At 46.1% G+C, this 20031-nt stretch overlaps 1 long non-coding RNA gene across 1 annotated transcript; it reads left to right on the forward strand.

The window, feature by feature from the left end:
• Positions 1-868: 868 nt before the first annotated feature.
• On the forward strand, positions 869-19670 carry LOC148453866 (uncharacterized). Its single transcript, XR_015874861.1, has 3 exons — positions 869-1050; positions 18162-18278; positions 19504-19670. It is a non-coding gene; the product is annotated as an uncharacterized LOC148453866 (long non-coding RNA).
• The last annotated feature ends 361 nt before the right edge of the window (positions 19671-20031 follow it).

Raw genomic sequence — 20031 nt, forward strand, 5'->3', positions numbered from 1 at the left:
ATCACACTGATCACACCCCCCCCCCTGGTGTTGCGCTGGGCTGAGTGGGCTCAGAGCACCCCCTCCCCAGAGCACAGCAAAACTTTTTTCTTTTTCGGGAAGGGGCATGGCCACGCCTCCCGTGCTTAGGCCACGCCCCCTATTACCCACTCATGTTCTCTATCTTTACCACACATTTTCTACCTGCAATATTATGAATTACACAACACTTTGCAATTTTTTACGTTTTCTGACACAACAAATAAAGCCGCATAATTTGGCACTTTACACTGTAGGAATGTGATTGGCTTACATGGGATGCGGTCATAATACCGACAGTTGGGATGTCACTGAGAATGCTGGCGCCAGAATCCAGACACCTGTCAGAATCTTGGCGTCGGCATCCCAACGATAAGTACTGGGGTTAGGGCTAGGCACTAGGCGGAGGGTTAAGTTTAGGGTGCAGGGGAGGGAGGTTAGGTTTAGGCATTAGGGAGGAGACTAGGTTTCGGCAGCGGGGAGGGAGGGTTAAGGTTTGGGGTAGGATACTGACCGAGAGGTGTCGGTATCCAGAGCCGGCCCTAGGCATAGGCATTATAAGCAAATGCCTAGGGGCGACTGGAATGCCCTAGGGGCATTCCAGGGCTCTGCCGCTGCCTCCCCCCGCCAGCCGCTGCCCCCACCTACCGCGCTGTCAACCCCGGCCGACGCGGCGCTGCAGTGCTACCCTCCCAGTGCGCTGCCTCGATCAGCGCAACAGATGGCCAGTCATGTTAGGAGCGTGAAGGTGACTTCATGATGTCACATCACGCTCTGACGGCAGGCGCGAAGAGGAGCCTGGGGGCTTTGCGCACGTCTTGCCTCCCTTGTTTCTCTGTCCTTCATGGAATGAGATAGATCCCCTTCCATTCCCTGTCCTCAGCGGCTTCTGCCTCCTGCTCAAAGAAACACCGGGTGGAGCCGGAAAGGCAGAGGGAACTCGTCCTGCAGGCGGCGGATGAGCACCTCCGGCTGTGCGAGGGACAACTACTGGCCGGTCTTTTCTCCCGCATCCTCCTCAACCACATGGAGGTGAGTACCTGCGCAGAGCTGCAGTAGATGCCTGCCGGTCTTGGCCTCCTCTCCCACCTGTAGAGCTTTATCCTCAGCCAGAACGCGCTGCAGAGCCTCCCCTCAAGTTTGGGGAAGCTACGCTGCCTGCGGGTGCTGGACGTATCCGGGAACCAGCTAGAGGAGCTGCTGGTGCAAGTGAGTCATCTGCCCGAGCTCTGCAGCCTGAAAGTTGGCCGGGCTCAACCTGTCACAACACCTTGTGAGGCAATGGGGTGCATAGCTAGAACTATGGGGGACCCGCAGAAATTTTGCTATGGGACCCCCATACCTATAGTTACGCCCCTGTAAGTGATGCAGGGATTGGGGGGTTGTTAGTGGTGCAGAGAGTAATGGAGGGAGGTATGTTAGTGGTGCTGGGAGTAGTGGGGGGGCTGGTTAGTGGTGCTGGGAGTAGTGAGGGGCTGGTTAGTGATGCTGGGAGTAGTGGGGGGGCTGGTTAGTGGTGCTGGGAGTAGTGGGGGGGCTGGTTAGTGGTGCTGGGAGTAGTGGGGGGGCTGGTTAGTGATGCTGGGAGTAGTGGGGGGGCTGGTTAGTGATGCTGGGAGTAGTGAGGGGGTTTCAGTGATGCTGGGAGTAGTGGTGCCGCAGCTCCTGATTGGTTCACGGAGAGCGTCAGATTTGAAATGGCTGCGCGGTGCCGCTGTCTCTATATGGATGTCTGCCAGGCAGGGCACCAAATACACAGGAGATGAATCTCCTCTCATCATGTCATCTCCTATCATGTGACTGATGCTGCTAAAGGGACACAATGGGGAGGTAAGAGGCTGCAGGGGTGGCTTTACAGTGGTGCATAATGTTATAATGGATATTACTATGTGGCATAATGTATAAGGGGCATTAATATTGGGTGACATAACTTGTACTGCAAATTTTTTAGAGGGTATTACTGTTTGGCATCATTTGTAAAGGGCATTACTGCATGTGGTATAATATGTATAAGGGGCATTACTGTGTGGCATAATGTGTTATAAATAGCGCTACTACTGCATGACATAATGTGTTATAAGGGGCACTAATATTGTGTGGCATAATGTGTATAAAGGGTACTAGGGTTAAGCACACCCCCCGGGGAAGGTTAGGGTTAGGGTTAGGCATGGGGAAGGGGGGGATTAGGAACTAGGGGGGAGGTTAGGGTTAGGCACCCCCGGGAGGGTTAGGTTTAGGGTGCGTGAGGGGGTGTTAGGTTTAGGCACCCCTAGGGGGAGGTTAGGGTTAGGCACTAGGGGGGAGGTTAGGGTCAGACACCCCCAAGGGGAGGGTTAGGGGGGGAGAGGGTTAGGAATAGGGAACATACTTACCTCTGTGGGGATCTCCTCTGTCAGCCATCTGCCGCTGGCATTTCAATCCCATTCCATATATATATTTGGTGGTGGGATTATCAGCTAAGGGGCACCAGTCAAAATTTTGCCTAGGGCACCAAATTGGCTAGGGCCGGCTCTGTCGGTATCCTAACTCTGATGGGATCCTGAGGGACGGCATCTCGTACCCAACCCGCTTACACAACTGATTCCAGACCTACAATTGTACAGCGGAATAGAATATGCTGGTGGTATATACATAAATAAGTGATAATAAAACTCCTGTTTATTGAGGAGAGTGAGGGATCAGCCTTCAGGACAGCCTCCAAATCTATCATTTGTGTGTTCCAGCCTGAGGCGGAGGAAAGGGAGACATCAGAGAGACATTGTGGATAGTTACACCTGAATAGCACTATGGAGGGGTATTCAATATGGGAGCAAAAAGTCCGTGCTGGACTTTTCGCTCCACATCGGAGCTTTCCTAGGGTTAAACTATTGGGCGCGTGCCTGCTTTATCCCAAATTCAATTTGGAGCCTGCGAAAACAGGAGCCTGCGGAAAGGTAAGTATCGGGAAAAATAGGGGATTGTTCGGGAATTCATCCTGGGACCCCACTAATGATGTCCTGACATGGGGATCACTGTGTGTACCCCCGATTTTCCCTGCTGAAGATAATTAGGGTTTTTAAATAGCTGTGTCAGGTGTTTTTTTGTGGCTATGAAGAAGTGAATAAGAATAGCAGTTAGATTTTTTTTTTTTTTAAATGAGTTATTCCTATCAAATTCGGGGTACATGAAAATGGGGGTAAGCATATATTTAAGTCCCTACAGTTAATTTAAAAAATTCTGCAAAAATGCACCTGCCGCTACTCTGCGCAATGAAGAAAACACCTGTCGCATGCTTGGGGACCCCACCAGAATTAATTTCGTTAGTTTGGCATTTTGTTCCCCTATTTTTTTTTTTCACCCCCAAATTTAAAGTTAATTTTTTAGGGTGTCCCGATTTTTTATTTATTTTTTTAAACTTTTTTTGACAGTTTTTTTTTTTAAATGATACTCCCAGGGTGCAGGCTAATTTTTTTAAGCCTGTACCCCTAAACCCCAATTCTACACTTTTTTTCGCCATGTAAAACATGGGGAAAACTTATCCCCGTTTTTTTTAAAAGACTTTTCACACCAGCGAAAAGTCTTTGAAATTGAATATGGGGACAATTGCAACATGCGAAAATGACGTCATCATTTGGCTCCGACTTTTCACAACCAAATTGAATATGGCCCTATAAGGTTATATTTGTGAGAAATTGGTGTAAATAACATTTACACTCATGTGTTTGATCTGCTGTAGGACATGTGTATATTTTCAGCTATGCCTGAACTAAACTTGACTCTGAAATGTTTTAAGCAGGTGGCTAGTACAGCAATACAACACTACTGGAAACCATCTGGGTAGAGGCGCTGCACTGCATCTTCCCAGTTTCCATCCTATCCCACCACCAACGCGGAGCAATCATGTGTATCTGAGCACCAGCACGCAAGCCTCACCAGGCTGGATGATTTGTAGGCCCCTGGGAGAAAGACAGCGATGATAACGTAATATGCTTTTTTATTTAGGATCAGCAAGAATGCAGCGTGTCTAATCCCTGTAGCACACCTCTATTTCTGGGATGTCATTCAGAGACAAAGGGTCTGAAACTCCTCATATTCTACAGCAAACAGCCCAGCTTGGCTGCAGTCACTGCTGACAATTAATATTCTGCCTTCTGGCTGGCTCACAGTCAGGGACATGAGCCTTGTTTAAGAAAGTCATGGCAGGATGGAGGTGGTTGGCATTTCAGGCTCTGAGGCGTGGGCAAATTGTGCAGAGCAGTATCCTCAAAGCTTCAAATACAGTATAAATCATCCCCATTCATAGTAATTACTGGGAAACCACTGTCTGATAATTAGTTCTGCATGTAATTCATTTAAGATTAATTATTGGAGACACCTCCTGCAATATAACTGTTGCTGTGAGAAATTCACTGCGTACAAGCTATGTGAATAGAGTAAAATCCTCCTTGTACGATGCGGCTGCAAGGTACGGTACTTTGTTGTCTTGAAATAGCTGGAAATAGTGACAGTGAGCAATATACAGTATATTAAATAATATAATAATATATTTGCCAGATTTTCTGCCTTTTCATCTATGAAGTTAAAGTAAATTCGGCAGTGTAAATCCGACATTCCACACACAGCACAAGCCCAGGACACAGCAGACAGCCCAGATGGATCAGCAGACAGCACAGTGACAGCACCGTGACCATAGACCAGAATGGATCAGCACCAGCCCAGGACACAGCAGATAGCACCAGCACCTCTCCCAGCCCTACACTACCCACCCTCCCTGTTCAGTCTCCACAGCCAGAGTGAAATGGCGTCCGTCGCGTGGTCTACTACATTGATCATAGAGACGAAAGCTCGCAAAACGCGAGGTTTCAGACTCTATCGTTTTGCCTCGGTTTCGAGATCCGAGTAAGGCGGGAAACTCTGAGCCTGCTTGGATCCGACTCGGTTATGCTAAATTCGGGTGGGTTCAGAACTCTGGAATCTAAACCCGCTCATCTCTACTAATTTATTGCGAATACTGGGGCTTTTTTGGAGAATCATTTGCACCTGTTCTGTCAGATGTGTTTCTCACCCACTAAAAGAGCACAAAGAGCCTAGCCCCCTGGCTTCTGGCTGCACATATACAAGCCAATCCAGTATTCCTGACCCACAGCAAGTGGTTGGGAATGGTTCAGCAAGAGCAACCAGCAAAGAGGTGCTGCAGCAGCTACACTGAAGAAGTATGAGTGATTTCTAGATGCTGGTGAGGATAATTGTGGTGACTTCAATACCTTCCTGGGCAGAGCTGGATTAAGGCTTTGGGGGGCCCGGGGCACTTAAGCCAGGGGGGCCCTAAAGTCTAAAATTAAATTCCTAAGGGATGGAAAACGGCACTTGGTGTTTATTTACAGAATTTGAAATATACAGCGAGCCGGGGTCGTATAGCAAGTTGTATATTTCAAATTCTGTAAATAAACACTTCGGAGTGCCGTTTTCCATCACTTACGCTGCATCTACTGTACCTGGCACCCTTGACAAAACTTTGGACACTGAAGTGCCCATTACCTCTATACGTATGTATATATATATATATATATATATATATATACACTGTATATTGATTATATATATATAATACCCCAGGTTCCGTCCATAGTATTAAGCAATACACAGCAGGGAATGGTTGGTGGCACTTACAACATATATAAAAATAAGGTCCAACCGACCTATATAGTTAAACATTTCAGTCTTTATAGACTTTTTTTCTGGAACTGAAATGTTAAACTAAATAGGTTGTTTTTTTATATATGCCGTGAGTACCGCCAAACATTCCTTGCTGTGTGTGTGTGTATATATATATATATATATACACATATATATACACACACACACACACACACACACACACAGTGTGTGTGTGTATGTATATATATATATATATATATATATATATATACATACATATATACATACTATACATATGTGTATATACAGTATATATATATATATATATATATATATATATATACACACACACAACCACACATTCAAAGTAATGCTCCTGGAGCCTTAATTTATTCAATTTTAATTGATAACTAAAAAAAGTCAATACTCTCTGTCTTACTGTATCTGCTCTCCTGAGATGATGATCCCTTTTGCTGGCAGACAGTGACACAGAAGAACTGCACAGCGCGTTCTTCTTTCTCCTCCTCGGGTGATCCTCCATGTGCAGCTGTGCCTGTGATGCCCCCTCCTTCCCTGCAGCCTGCATGCCGGCCGGCCAGTCCCTGAAAGCCTGCTGCCTGCACAGCCCTTTTCATTGAACGCGGCTACCGGCATCCCAGCAGCAGTGCTCTGCGTCGCCGCGCCGTCTGTATGACGGCTATCAGTACAGCTGACGCTACTGGTGTACACTCTGCTACAGGCAGCGCTTCAGATGGGATCGGTAAAAAAGATCCGATCTGTGGCAGGGGGCCCTCTCAGAGAGGGGGGCCCGGGTGTACTTGCCCCCAGAGCCCCCTCCTTAATCCGGCCCTGTTCCTGGGGCTGACACATTTATGAGCAGTTGACATTTATAATCTGTGTGTGTGGTTGATTGGCCAATTGGCACAAGCAGAAGCAGTCAGTGACTTTTAGGTAAATTACTTAATGGAGATGGTTTATACTTGCAGAATTACACCCAATCAGTTAATGTAATGTACACAATTTGCTATCATAGATATTATCTACTCTTGAATACCTCCTAGCATTCATTACTCACTTTAATAGAGTATTGATCACCATACCAAATGGGCATTGCTCCACCACTGTGTGTGCACTGTCTAATAATAGAAATTAATAGAGCTAGAGGAAAGTTACATGTTAAATAACAATGAGGTATTGCTTTTATAAATCTCTGGATGAGAACTAAATGGAGATGATACAACTACAATAAGGGATCATTGTTTCTATCCTAAATCTAGCCAATCAGCAACAAAGAATAAATACATACATTTTATTTTGATAGAAAATGTCTGAGTTTGAAGCAGAAAGCTCGGTGTAAACTGCTGTTCTAAGCTCCAGAATGCTGTGCGCGTGGCCCGGCATTCTACAGCGTTAAATTTAATCTGGATCAGAGGGAGAATTGTAACACAGACCCTCCAGCATGAGCCCTTTCACCAGGTACAAAATGCTCCGCTCCTGGGCTTCCCTCTTAATGTAGGATTGCAGTCACCAGTGTTGAACTAGTTAATTGATGAGACAGGTGTTTCAACACAGCTGACTGCAAACCTACATTAAGAGGGAAGCCCAGGAGCGGAGCATTTTGTACCTGGTGGAAGGGGTCATGTTGGAGGGTATGGTAACAGCAGGAGTAAGTGCAGGGCTCAGGAGGTGGTAAAGAAGTACTGTACTAAAAGTGCCCATCCACTGGACGAGCTGAAAATGACTGTACGATTATGACATTGTAATCGTGCAGTCGTTTGTCAGTCTGAGATGTGCCTACACTGGACGAGCAGTCATTCAGTGCAGGGTCATCAATCATCTGCAAACATGCTGAACCTGACGATATTGTCAGATTGTCCAGCATATTGTTTACACGATGATAGATGTCTAAACGATCAGCGGGCACGTGCATCGCTGGTCATTTAAGACATTTTTACAAACGATTTGCAAACAATTTATGAACGATTGAATAATAACGATTTCGTTATCATTCAATCACTCACTTAAATCGTCTAGTGGATGGGCACCTTTAGAGGGGAATTTATGCTCAGCTTCTGCCTAGTAACAGTGGCAAGCTACTGTAGAGCCACCTAGTGCATCCCCAATTCTATCCAAAAGATACAGAGTTTTAGCTGCCTGTAGCAGAGTGGGGGTATAATACTTTACTCTAAAGGGGGCCTATTCATCATAACTAAATTGGCCCGTTAACCATGCGGTAACGTTTTCGGACTTTGCCTGCGAGAACAAGCGCCATCTTCAAATGGCGCTTGTTCTCGTAGCCCTGGTCCATCCCATGGGAAGGAGTTCCAGGGATGTGAAGAGGGATCCTAACGGATCTCTTCACTGACTACTTGGTGGCTTTTGCACATGCATGACCTCAGGTCACACAGACGCAAAAGCCTGCTGCGGGGACAGGTAAGTAACGCAGCTACAGCTGCTTTTCAGAGCAGCAGTCCCCACACCTGAGTAATGATGAATTGCTCTGGGGATAAGTACCCCCCCCTGCTGGATACTTTAATCATCCATACCTCCCAACATGACCATCTCCAGGAGGAACACAATGCCCTGTTCCTGGACTTCCCTGGTAACTGTGACTCTCATCCACCCTCAGTAGCAGTCCCCACCTGCCAGCTGGGCTGTGTTCAGAGCGACCGCGCATGCGCGGCAGGCCGGCAGCTTATTGGAGCTAAAGACAAGCCCAGAACCTGGGGAGCTGCTTCTACTTCTCCCAGTTAACATGGGTCTGACTGCACTTCCTTCGTTTACGTTTTAGAGGTAAGGAGCCTGCTGTTATAAAGATGCCATGGTGGGAAGCATGAGATAGATGTATGTGTGTATATATATATATATATATATATATATATATATATATTAGGGATGAGCGGGTTCGGTTCCCTGAGAACCGAACCCACCCGAACTTCGGGGATCCGGGGCGATCCGAGCCCAAGCTCGGATTTCCCTGTCTGCCCCGGATCCCTCTCCCGAGGCAAAACCTCGAGATCTGCTGTCGGATCTCGAGGTTTTGCCTCGAGCGGCCATTTAAAAAAAAATGCCTTTGCCTTTAATGGGCAAAGTGCTGATTGGCTGACAGAGCCGTCTGTCATGGCTCTCAACCAATCAGCATTATGGTGCTCATTTGCATGTAGCACGGACTCGTGAGATCCGTGCTACATGCATCTGTGTGATTGACAGTGACACAGAGCACAGATGGGTCAGTGAGACCCGTCTGTGCTGCTGTGTATTTCAATGACACAGATGCACGCACGGACCAGGAGATCCGTGCTACTTGCATCTGTGTCATTGACACAGAGCACTGACGGGTCCGTGAGACCCGTCTGTGCTGCTGTGGTAAAAAAAAAAAAAAAACCTGTGTAAAAAAAGAAAAAAATGGCGTGCCCCCCCCAAAAGAGAGCAACCAGCCCCGGGCATTAGTGACCCAGTGCTGGGTGTTCTTAAATACAGGGGACAAACGACGTAGGGGTCCCCTGTACTTAAGCACAACCAGCACCGGGCTAGTCAGAACCAGCGCTGGTTGCCAAAATACAGGGGACAAACGACGTAGGGGTCCCACGTATTCTGCGCAACCAGCTCTGGGCTCTGATCCGGTCCTGGTTCTGGAAATACAGGGGAAAAAAATTAGGGTTCCCCTGTATGTTCCAGAACCAGCACTGGACTTTTTCTAGCGTCGGGCTGATGCCACAGCCAGGGGAGCCCTTTCACCGGGCCCCCCAGCCACAGCATCAGCCCTGACCGCTAGTCAGCCCAGGCCGGGGATCCCTGGAGAGCTGGGGACCACCCCAATAAAGGGATCACCCTCTCCAGGGCACCCCAGGCCCAGGCTGATAGCCCGGGGCTATCCCCGCCACCCCTGATGGCGGTGGGTGGCGGGTTGATTGTGTGGTGTGGTGTAAATAAAGAATATCAAACATTATCTTTACAAATAGAACTGCAAGTCCCAGCAAGCCTGCCCCCCATGCTGGTACTTGGAGAACCACAAGTACCAGCATGCAGGGCATTAAGGGCCCGCTAGTATCTGTAGTTCACCTGTAAAAAAAACACAGGACACACACACCGTGACAGTATAAGTTTATTAAACATACATACACACACACATGTACACATACTCACCTATGTAACCCTGTAGCATCGGTCCACTTGTCCGGTAAAGTATCCATAGGGGACCTGTGAAAAAAAACATACTCACCATCTCCTATGCGAGGTTCTGTCCTCTTCGTTCCAAAGTAGGCATCCCCGGACTTGGCAAAAAAAAAAAAATGAAAACGCAATCCACGAACTTAGTACCGTTCTATAGAGCGGTACTTCCCGAATGAGAGCTTAGCGGCGGGGTATCACCATGGAAACCCCGCTGCTAAGCGTTCATTGACTGAGAGAGGCCATCTCCCGTCTCTCTCAGCCAATGAACGGCTCCCTCCATTGTAGTCAATGGTGGGATCCGCAAGGTCATTAAAGTTTACCCTGCGGTTCCCACCATTGACTACAATGGAGGGAGCCGTTCATTGGCTGAGAGACGGGAGATGACCTCTCTCAGCCAATGAACGCTTAGCAGCGGGGTTTCCATGGTGATACCCCGCCGCTAAGCTCTCATTCGGGAAGTACCGTTCTATAGAACGGTACCAAGTTCGTGGATCGCGTTTTCATTTTTTTTTTTTGCCAAGTCCGGGGATGCCTACTTTGGAACGAAGAGGACAGAACCTCGCATAGGAGATGGTGAGTATGTTTTTTTTCACAGGTCCCCTATGGATACTTTACCGGACAAGTGGACCGATGTTACAGGGTTACATAGGTGAGTATGTGTACATGTGTGTGTGTATGTATGTTTAATAAACTTATACTGTCACGGTGTGTGTGTCCTGTGTTTTTTTAAAAAAATTTTTTACAGGTGAACTACAGGTACTAGTGGGCCCTTAATGCCCTGCATGCTGGTACTTGTGGTTCTCCAAGTACCAGCATGCGGGGCAGGCTAGCTGGGACTTGCAGTTCTACTTGTAAAGACAATGTTTGATTTTCTTTATTTACACCACACAATCAACCCGCCACCCACCGCCACCAGGGGTGGCGGGGATAGCCCCGGGCTATCAGCCTGGGCCTGGGGTGCCCTAGAGAGGGTGACCCCTTTATTGGGGGGGTCCCCAGCTCTCCAGGAATCCCCGGCCTGGGCTGACTAGCGGTCAGGGCTGATGCTGCGGCTGGGGGGCCCGGTGAAAGGGCTCCCCTGGCTGTGGCATCAGCCCCCCGCTAGAAAAAGTCCAGTGCTGGTTCTGGAACATACAGGGGAACCCTACTAATTTTTTTCCCCTGTATTTCCAGAACCAGGACAGGATCAGAGCCCAGAGCTGGTTGCGCAGAATACGGGGGACCCCTACGTCGTTTGTCCCCCGTATTTTGGCAACCAGTGCTGGTTCTGACTAGCCCGGTGCTGGTTGTGCTTAAGTACAGGGGACCCCTATGTCGTTTGTCCCCTGTATTTAAGCACACCCAGCACTGGGTTACTAATGCCCGGGGCTGGTTGCTCTTTTTTGGGGGGGTGCACGCCATTTTTTTTCTTTTTTTACACAGGTATTTTTTTTTTTTACCACAGCAGCACAGACGGGTCTCACGGACCTGTCATTGCTCTGTGCCAATCACACAGATGCATGTAGCACGGATCTCCCGGGTTCGTGCTACATGCAAATGGGCACCATAACGCTGATTGGCTTCCTGTCTGCCACTGCAGTGCCACTCCTAGATGGGCCACGTGTTTGTGCCGCCCACTTGTGTCGCTTAGCATAGTCATCCAGCTACCTCAGTGCAACCTTTTGGCCTAAAAACAATATTGTGAGGTGTGAGGTGTTCAGAATAGAGTGGAAATGAGTGGAAATTAATGTTATTGGGGTTATTAATAGCGTAGGAACAAAAAAAAGGCCCATTTTAGCGTTTTTTTTTTTTTTTTTAAGAAAAAATACAGATCCAAAACCCAGAACCCAAAACACGGAAGGGTGGTTTTGGCAAAACCAATCCAGATCCAAAACACGAAGAAAGATCCAGATCCAAAACACAAAACACGAAAAGTGGCCGGTGCACACCCCTAATATATATATATATATATATATATATATATATATATATTTTCCAGAACTGCTGCCATCTTTGTCTATGTATGCTGTATATATGCATATACTTATGTATTTGGATAGATAGATATACACATACAAGTATATATGTAGCTGCTATTTTTTTTTTTTTTTAAATCAACCTTTTGGAAACGCTCCCTTTAAAAATCATGCGTTTGCCCATGACCCTTAGTCAGAATGACCTTCTACACAGAAGCTCATTCTGTCTACAGGAGGAGACAAGATGGCCATGGGAGGGCATGCTGCACATGCCCTGCCACTCCTCCCATTGGCCTTTGCGGAGCAGAGCCGTGAGTAACAACTCACGGCTCCGCGTTCATCTTAGACGATCAGGCCAAGCCATCATGAAGTAAGGGGCAAGGCAAGTAACAACAGCATCATTAAATTTAGCTGAGCTGTGCCAGCATAATTTAAAACAAAGGAGGCAGCCAGACGAGAGAGTACTTTCTCACTCTCTGGGTATATTAGGTGTGTATGTTAAACTTCAAAAAATTAATGTTTAGCTTGGTCTGGGAGAAAGGTGGGAACCCATGACTGGGGCCCTGGGGCTTGGGGAAAAAAGTGGTTTTGTTCACACCAGTGCTGCGTCTGACTATGAGAGAAGAGGGGGTGATGTGTGTGTATGTATGAATATATAATATATATATATATATATATATACCCAATATCCTGATGGACATCAGGATACCGGCGTCGGCACACCAACCACTGGAAGCCCGAACGTCCGGATGCCGGGTGAGTATGCAGGTAAACCGCGGATGGGGGTCGTTAGTATTAGGCACCCCCTCGGCAGTGTTAGCGTGCGGGGAGGGGGGTTATGGTTAGGTACCCCCCGGGTAAGGCTACGGTTAGGCACTCCCCCGGGAGACTTAGGTTTAGGGTGTCGGGTGGGAGGGATAGGGTTAGACACCACTGGGGGGGACCTAGGGTTAGGTAACTCCTAGGGAGGTTAGGTTTAGGCACCACTAAGGGTGGGTAAGGGTTAGGGGTGGCAGGGGAGGGTTAGTACACTTACCTGATCGCGTCGGGATCTCCTGTCGGGCTTCCGGAAGTGGTATTTGAACCGGCAGCTAAACAGCCTTCAGTATTTCAATACCATTCCGGTGGTGGGATTATCTGCTAGGGGGCACCAGTCAAAATTTTGCCTAGGGCAGCAAATTGGCTAGGGCCGGCTCTGCCATCACCTGTGGTAAAAAAAACCTTTCTTATCTATTAACTAGTTCAACACAGGTGATAGCAATCATAAATTAACAGGGAAGTCCAGAAACAGAGCATTATGTCCCTCCTGGAGAGGGTCATGTTGGGAGGTGTGTCCATCTCTGGGCCCAAGTTCTGGACTCCAAAAAAAAAAAAAAGTAAAAGAAAAAAAAAACAAAGTGTCTTTTATTTAATATTTTTCTGTGTGTGCTTGTGGGTGTTAGGCTTAACCACAGTAGCGCACAAGAGCCAGCCAGCAACGCACGTTGCAACAACCTTGTGCTGCCCGACTACTGTATTGCTACAAAAAAAAACTATAAAAGTGTCTTATATTTTTTTCTTCTGTGTGTGCTCATGGGTGTTAGGCTTAACCACAGTAGCGCACAAAGGCCACACAACAACGCACGTTGTAACAACCTTGTGGTGCCCGACTACAGTTGTGCTCCAAAAAAACCCAATAAAAGTGTCTTATATTTTTTTCTTCTGTGTGTACTCATGGGTGTTAGGCTTAACCGCAGTAGCATACAAGAGCCAGCCAGCAATGCACATTGCAACAACCTTGTGCTGCCCGACTACAGTCGTGCTCCAAAAAAAACCCAATAAAAGTGTCTTATTTTTTTTTCTTCTGTGTGTGCTTGTGGGTGTTAGGTTTAACCGCAGTAGCGCACAAGAGCCAGCCAGCAGCGCACGTTGCAACCTTGTGCTGTCCAACTCCAGTTGTGATCAATTGGTGCTCTGGGCCCAAGTTCTTCTGGAGCTGACAAAAAATATAAATTATCATTTGTCTTTTTTTCTAATATTTTTGCGTGTGTGAATTTTTTAACCGCACCTTGGCTACACTATTGGTGATTGTGACACTGCTTCAAGACTGCAGAAATTATAGAGGGCTGTCACATGATAGGAGAGCAAGGCCAAGAACCACATGTTGTAGCTTCCGCCAGCAGTGCAAGGCCGTCAACTTCCTCGTCCTCTAGGAAGGCCCATGCCCCAGAGCTTAAGTCACTGCTGATAGCCCTTCTGCTTGTAGTAGTAGTGGTGGTGGTCTAATTAAAAATGTGAAAGTTGTTAAGACAGCTCTGGGAAAACCAACTGTGTGCCCTGAGAAATCGAAATCACAAATCCCCGAGGAGAGTGCAAGTGTGTCTGCAGTTGCCATGTGTGTGCCCGACCTAAATGCTAGTGTACCTGAGGATCCTCCAAGTTCCAACATTACCCTCTATAAATGTGGGGAAGAGCAGTCAACATCTTGCACACGTAGTCATTGAGGATGCTTCTGTGGAATTGCACATGGAGGAGGAGGATATTTTGGTAGTTGAAGGCGCTAAGGATGATGAGGATGTTGATGATGAAGATGTTGGTGATGAGGATGTCCTTTGTGTAAGTAAGGCAACAGCTGTTGCCCATGGTTTGAAAAGCCAAAGCCCATTGTTGTCATGCCGGGACAAAAGAGGAAAAAATCTACTTCTCACGTGTGGAATTATTTATATCCCAATCCGGACAACAGTTGTCAAGCCATATGTGCCCATTGCCATGCAAGAGTGAGTAGAGGGAGGGACCTAAACCACCTAGGAACCTCCTCCTTGTTACGTCACTTGGAGAGCATTCATCAAATATCAAAGTGTACGTTGCCAAGTTCCAAAACTCAAAATGTAACAAGTCCAGTGTTACCTACCTGCTCCCTGTCTGTGAGATCCAACCGCCTTTGATCTCCAACACCTGCATCATCAACATCCTCATTCGTCATCGGAAGCAGTCCTGCTGCATCCAATGTTGGTATTCAAAGTATGATTAACTCCTATCCGTGATTCCTCAGAAGGATCCTTGATGACTATGCCTGTTGCTGCTGCTGTTGCTGTCAGTGGATCTTCATCCCAGAAGGGGACCAGGAAGAAGACTACTTGTAGCGTATCCTCCAAAAAACAATTAACTGTCAAACAATCGTTTGCAAGGGCAAACAAGTATGACAACAATCACCCATTTGCACAGCAGATTACTGACGCCATAATAGCTATGCTGGTATTAGATGTGCGTCCAGTATCCGCCATTACTGCTGTGGGTTTTCAACAGTTAATTAAGGTCCTGTGTCCTTGCTACCAGATCCCTTCTAGGTTCCACTTCGCTAGAACAGCAATTCCAAGCCTGTACAAGGACATTAAAAAAGCCTTATTAATGTCCTCAGAAATGCCGTTGTACCCACTGTCCACTTGACCACTGATATGTGGATAAGTGGGACAGGGCAAACTAAGGATTACATGACTGTGACAGCCCACTGGGTAGGTGTATTGCCTACAACAGCAATATCAGCAGTAACATCTCCCAAAAGACGGCTAATACAGAGGCAGGCTACTCTTTGTATAACTGGTTTAACTAAGAGGCATACCGCTGAGTACCTCTTAGAAACACTCAGGGAAATCATTGCTAAATGGCTTACCCCACTTGGACTCTCCTTGGGATTTGTGATTTCGGACAATGCCACCAATATTGTTAGAGCATTGCATGTGGGCGAATTCCAACATGTCCCATGTTTTGCTCACACAATTAATTTGGTGGTGCAATGTTTTTTAAAAAGTTACACGGTCGTGCAGGTGATGCTCTCGGTGGCCCGCAAAATATCCAGACATTAGACATTCGGCGAACCACTTGTTGAAGATTGCATGACCAGCACTTACTGTTAAATTTGCCCTTCCATCAGCTGAAGCAAGAGGTAGTAACTTGGTGGAATTCTACCCTCTATATGCTTCAGCGGATGGAGGAACAGCAAAAGGCCATCCAGGCCTATACAACGGACTATGACATAGGCCGTGGAGGGGGAATGCACCTTACTCAAGCGCAATGGAGAATAATTTCCGTGTTGTGCAAAGTTCTCAAGCCCTTTGAACTTGCCACACGTGAAGTTAGTTCAGATACTGCCAGCTTGAGTCAGGTCATTCCCCTCATCAGACTTTTGCAAAAACAGCTGGAGAAACTGAAGGAGGAGCTGAAACGGAGTGATTGTGCAAAGTATGTCGGACTGGTGGATCAAGCCCTTCAGTCACTTCACCAGGATCCAAGAGTCGTCAATCTATTGAAATCTGAAAAATATATTTTGGCCACCATTCTGGATCCTAGGTTTAAGTCCTACCTTGTGAGTTTTTTTCCAACAGACCAAAATCTAAAACTATGGAAATAGCTGTTGGTCAAAAAATTGTCAGCTGCAGCCACAGCCGCATGTGAAATGCCTTCATCTCCTCCTTCAGTTTCAACAGCTGCCAGGAAAAAACTCTATTTTCCTTACAGAATGCCTGCTGGTCATGCAGATCATTCACCAAAAAATGACATCTGGTCGGGCCTGAGAGAACTGCCTACTGGTGACATGTCTTCTACCGTGACTAAGTGTGATACGGTTTCCATTCACAGAATGATGGAGGACTATTTCAGAGATAACATCCTAATAGACATGTCAGACAGTCCCTTTCAGTACTGGCAGGAAAAAGAGGCAATTTGGAGTCCCATACACAAACTGGTTTTGCATTACTTAAGTTGCCCACCCTCCAGTGTGTACTTGGAAAGAGTTTTCAGTGCAGCTGGCAACCTTGTCAGTGATCAGCGTAGGAGGTTACTTCCTCAAAATGTGGAAAAGATGATGTTCATTAAAATGAATTACAAATCTCACGAGGAAGACCTCTACCAACAATTACATAAAAAAATTACAGAGGCGCCTATGGTGGATTCCAGCGGGGATTAATTAATATTGTGTGAAGGAAAGTATGTACACACTGATGGGGATAACGAGGACGAGGACAACTTGTAATGTAAAGCTAGTTTGTGTATGGGATCAGCTTGTTTTATGGGGGGTCCAAACAAAACAATAATTTCAGCCACAATTGGCAGTCCTTGTCACTGAAATGATTGGTTTGTTAAACTGTCCTGTTTCGTATACAACATAGGGGTGGGTGGGAGGGCCCAAGGACTATTCCATCTTGCACCATTTTCCTTTCCATTATGTGCTGGTTGGGGCATTGCTGCCTGACATTTTAAATTAATGTTATGGTTGGTTTAGGAACCAATGAATTGTTTTTAAATTAATTTATGATCAATTTAACAGCCTGGGGCTGCACCCAATGAGTTGTTTATACATTAATTTATGATCAATTTAACAGTCAGGGGCTGCACCCAATGAATTGTTTTTTAATTAATTTATGATCAATTTTACACCTAGCTGTCACTGTCATTGGTGTAGCTGCGTAGGGGTGCTGTGCTGCTGTCTGTCAAGGGGCTGCATGAATATTGCAATGAAAAACTTTTTTTTTAAGTTATTGGGTTATAAAAAGTTTTTTTTTAAATCTTAAACATAGCAGAAATGTTATCCTAACAGCTAATAAAGTTATATGCTCTAAAAAACTAAAGCCTATATTTATAAAAAAAACTTAAGCCTAATTCTGCCAAAAGAGAGACTGACACCACGGCTAAACATAAGAGTCACCTTCTGGATGTGAATTGTCTCATTTGCATGGGGAAAACCCAACCCTCAGATGAGATAGATATCAGCCAGTGGAAAACTTTGAAATCACCATTAAAAAGTCACAATGGAAGACTACAGTGTGGATAATCTTTCTTCACAGTCAGGAGAGGCCTCAGAGAACATGAAAAAGATGCTCTAGGTGCTGAACTTAAAGGGATTTCTCCATCATGTTCTGCAGTGTGGAATGGTTTCATTCACATGTTTTCTATAAAGCAGTTCAAAGTTACAGCCTTCAAAGTGTCTGGCTATAACACCCACCTTTGCCAAGAATTACCAAAGATTATTACAAGCAAAGGATTCATCTGTCCGGAATCTGTCTGGGAATTCATGGATCGTATTTGGCCTGAATGCACTAAGACATCCAGTGATTCTGTCACTGTGTTCTGTAGCCCACTTAATCCTACTTGAATCACAAACTGAAATACGGAATAGTAAGCACAGACAACATGGAGGCCTTTGTTATTCCGCTGCCTCATTTCAACCAATACACCCCAGACTACACCCACTGGGGGTCCAGGTCTTGATAATGACCATCCCCATCTATTGGTAGGCCTTCTTCTTCCAAAACATCCATGCTGGACTTCCTGTCCAAAAAGGGTAAGCAGGGTACAGAAAGAGGAGCTAGATGTCCCCAATGACATGTTTTTCTTCTATCATAGATGATGTGGAGAGATAAGAGCTTCAGATGTTGGAAGTACAGGGGCTCCCACCTATTTGGCTTCCCTCCAGAGAAAAGAGCTCTGTTCCTCAGGAAGTGTCTATGCCTGAGTTGATAGGTAGGTAGTCTCTGTCTGTTGGTAAACACCCTTCAGGAGATGGCAACCCAGAATAACAACAACTATAATAATGTGTCCACTGATAACCAGCCTGATCCCTTAACAGCAACATACCCCATATGGCCAACTCATACATGACACCCAGTTTGCAGCCTCCTCTTCCTTATGACACTAATTCAGTCGCAATGGTTGATCAATCAGCCATGTGTGGTCCACCCAATTTTTGGCCTTCCACATTCTAACATTCACATATCTAAGAAAAAGTGGACAGTGGGAACAATGGCAATTTGAAGGCCACTAACTAACTCTGGGCCTGATTCAGACCCGGACGCTATTTGCGGCCGCTCGCTCTCAAAAAGGGGCCAGATATTTAAATTGAGCGCTCGCTCTTTGCGGTGTGAGGCCACCTCTATGTCTGTGCGAGCACCTGCTAAATGCGCTCGCTATTTTTTCAAGACACCCCTTTGCCGTTCGCAAATCACGTCATCTCCTGTTTTTATTAGATTAATCGGGAACATCGAACGGCATCTGAACTGTTCGCAGCGCTTGAGGTAGGAATTACTTCCCGTAATCACTGCGAGCAGTTCAGGCTAAAAGACAACCAAGTGACGTGATCGATCCTTTGCTAATTATGCACTCCCATTAAACACCCATTTAACCGTTGGGCACACCTGCGTTTGCACAACCACTCCCCCATTTTCAAGCACCTTCCCCCATTACCACCCACAAACGGCACATTGTCACTCAATATAGCAGCCCCTCTGTGTTTTACGAGCGCACAATTTCCGACCGCAATGACTGGTTTGCGCATGCGCATTGCGAACCATACGCATGCGCAGTTGTGCGACCATCGCTCAGAGTGAGTGTGCGGACACTTACGAGTGGGTCTGAATCAGGCCCTCTGTTTTTTTTAATGTCCCTGTACAGGTCGGAAAATTCCGTTACAGAACAGAAGGTTTGCAAAGGATTATTTAAGTCAATTGTCTATTTATTTTTGGAAAGCACTCTTCCTGGTTCCCTTCTGGGATGAAGAAAATCAACTCCCAGCAAACAGGCATGGCGCTCAAGAAAGAATTCCCAAGAAAGACACATCGTAATACTTAAACCTTAGGTCTGAAATGTTCCGCTTGTTCACAATACATCTCATATGGTTAAGTGGACAGTGGGAACAACGGCAGTTTGAAGGCCACTAACTAACTATGGTTTTTTTTATGTCCCTCTACAGATTCGCAAACGCCTTTATAGAAGATTTGCAAAGCATTATTTAAGTCAATTGTTTATTTTTGGAAAGCACTCTTCCTGGTCCCCTTGTGAGCTGTGAGGTGGTCAAAATTGACTGAAAACGAGTGGAAATAAATGTTATTGAGGTTATTAATACTGCAGGAGAAAAAAAAAAGCCCATTTTATGTGATTTTAGCTGTTTTTTTGATTTTTTAAGAAAAAAATCCAGATCCAAAACCAAAACACGAAAACAAAACACGGAGGTGAGGTTTTGGCAAAACCAATCCAGATCCAAAACCAGGGGAGTTCCAGATGCAAAACCAAAACACGAGGGTCGGCGCACATCTCTACAAATTAGCAGCAGATTTAAAAAAAAGGGAAAAGCTTCTTTAACAATAAATAACTAAAATTACAAACCAGTACTTACAGAAACTGTTATGGCTTCAGCGTGTGCAAAAAGCCCAATTACAGATTCCAAAAACAGCTACAGGTGCACAAAAGGTTTCTTATATAAAGCACACGGCAAGGCAGG

Source organism: Taudactylus pleione, unplaced genomic scaffold (assembly GCF_031769625.1).
Source record: "Taudactylus pleione unplaced genomic scaffold, aTauple2 ptg001075l, whole genome shotgun sequence".
NCBI classification, from domain to species: Eukaryota; Metazoa; Chordata; class Amphibia; order Anura; family Myobatrachidae; genus Taudactylus; species Taudactylus pleione.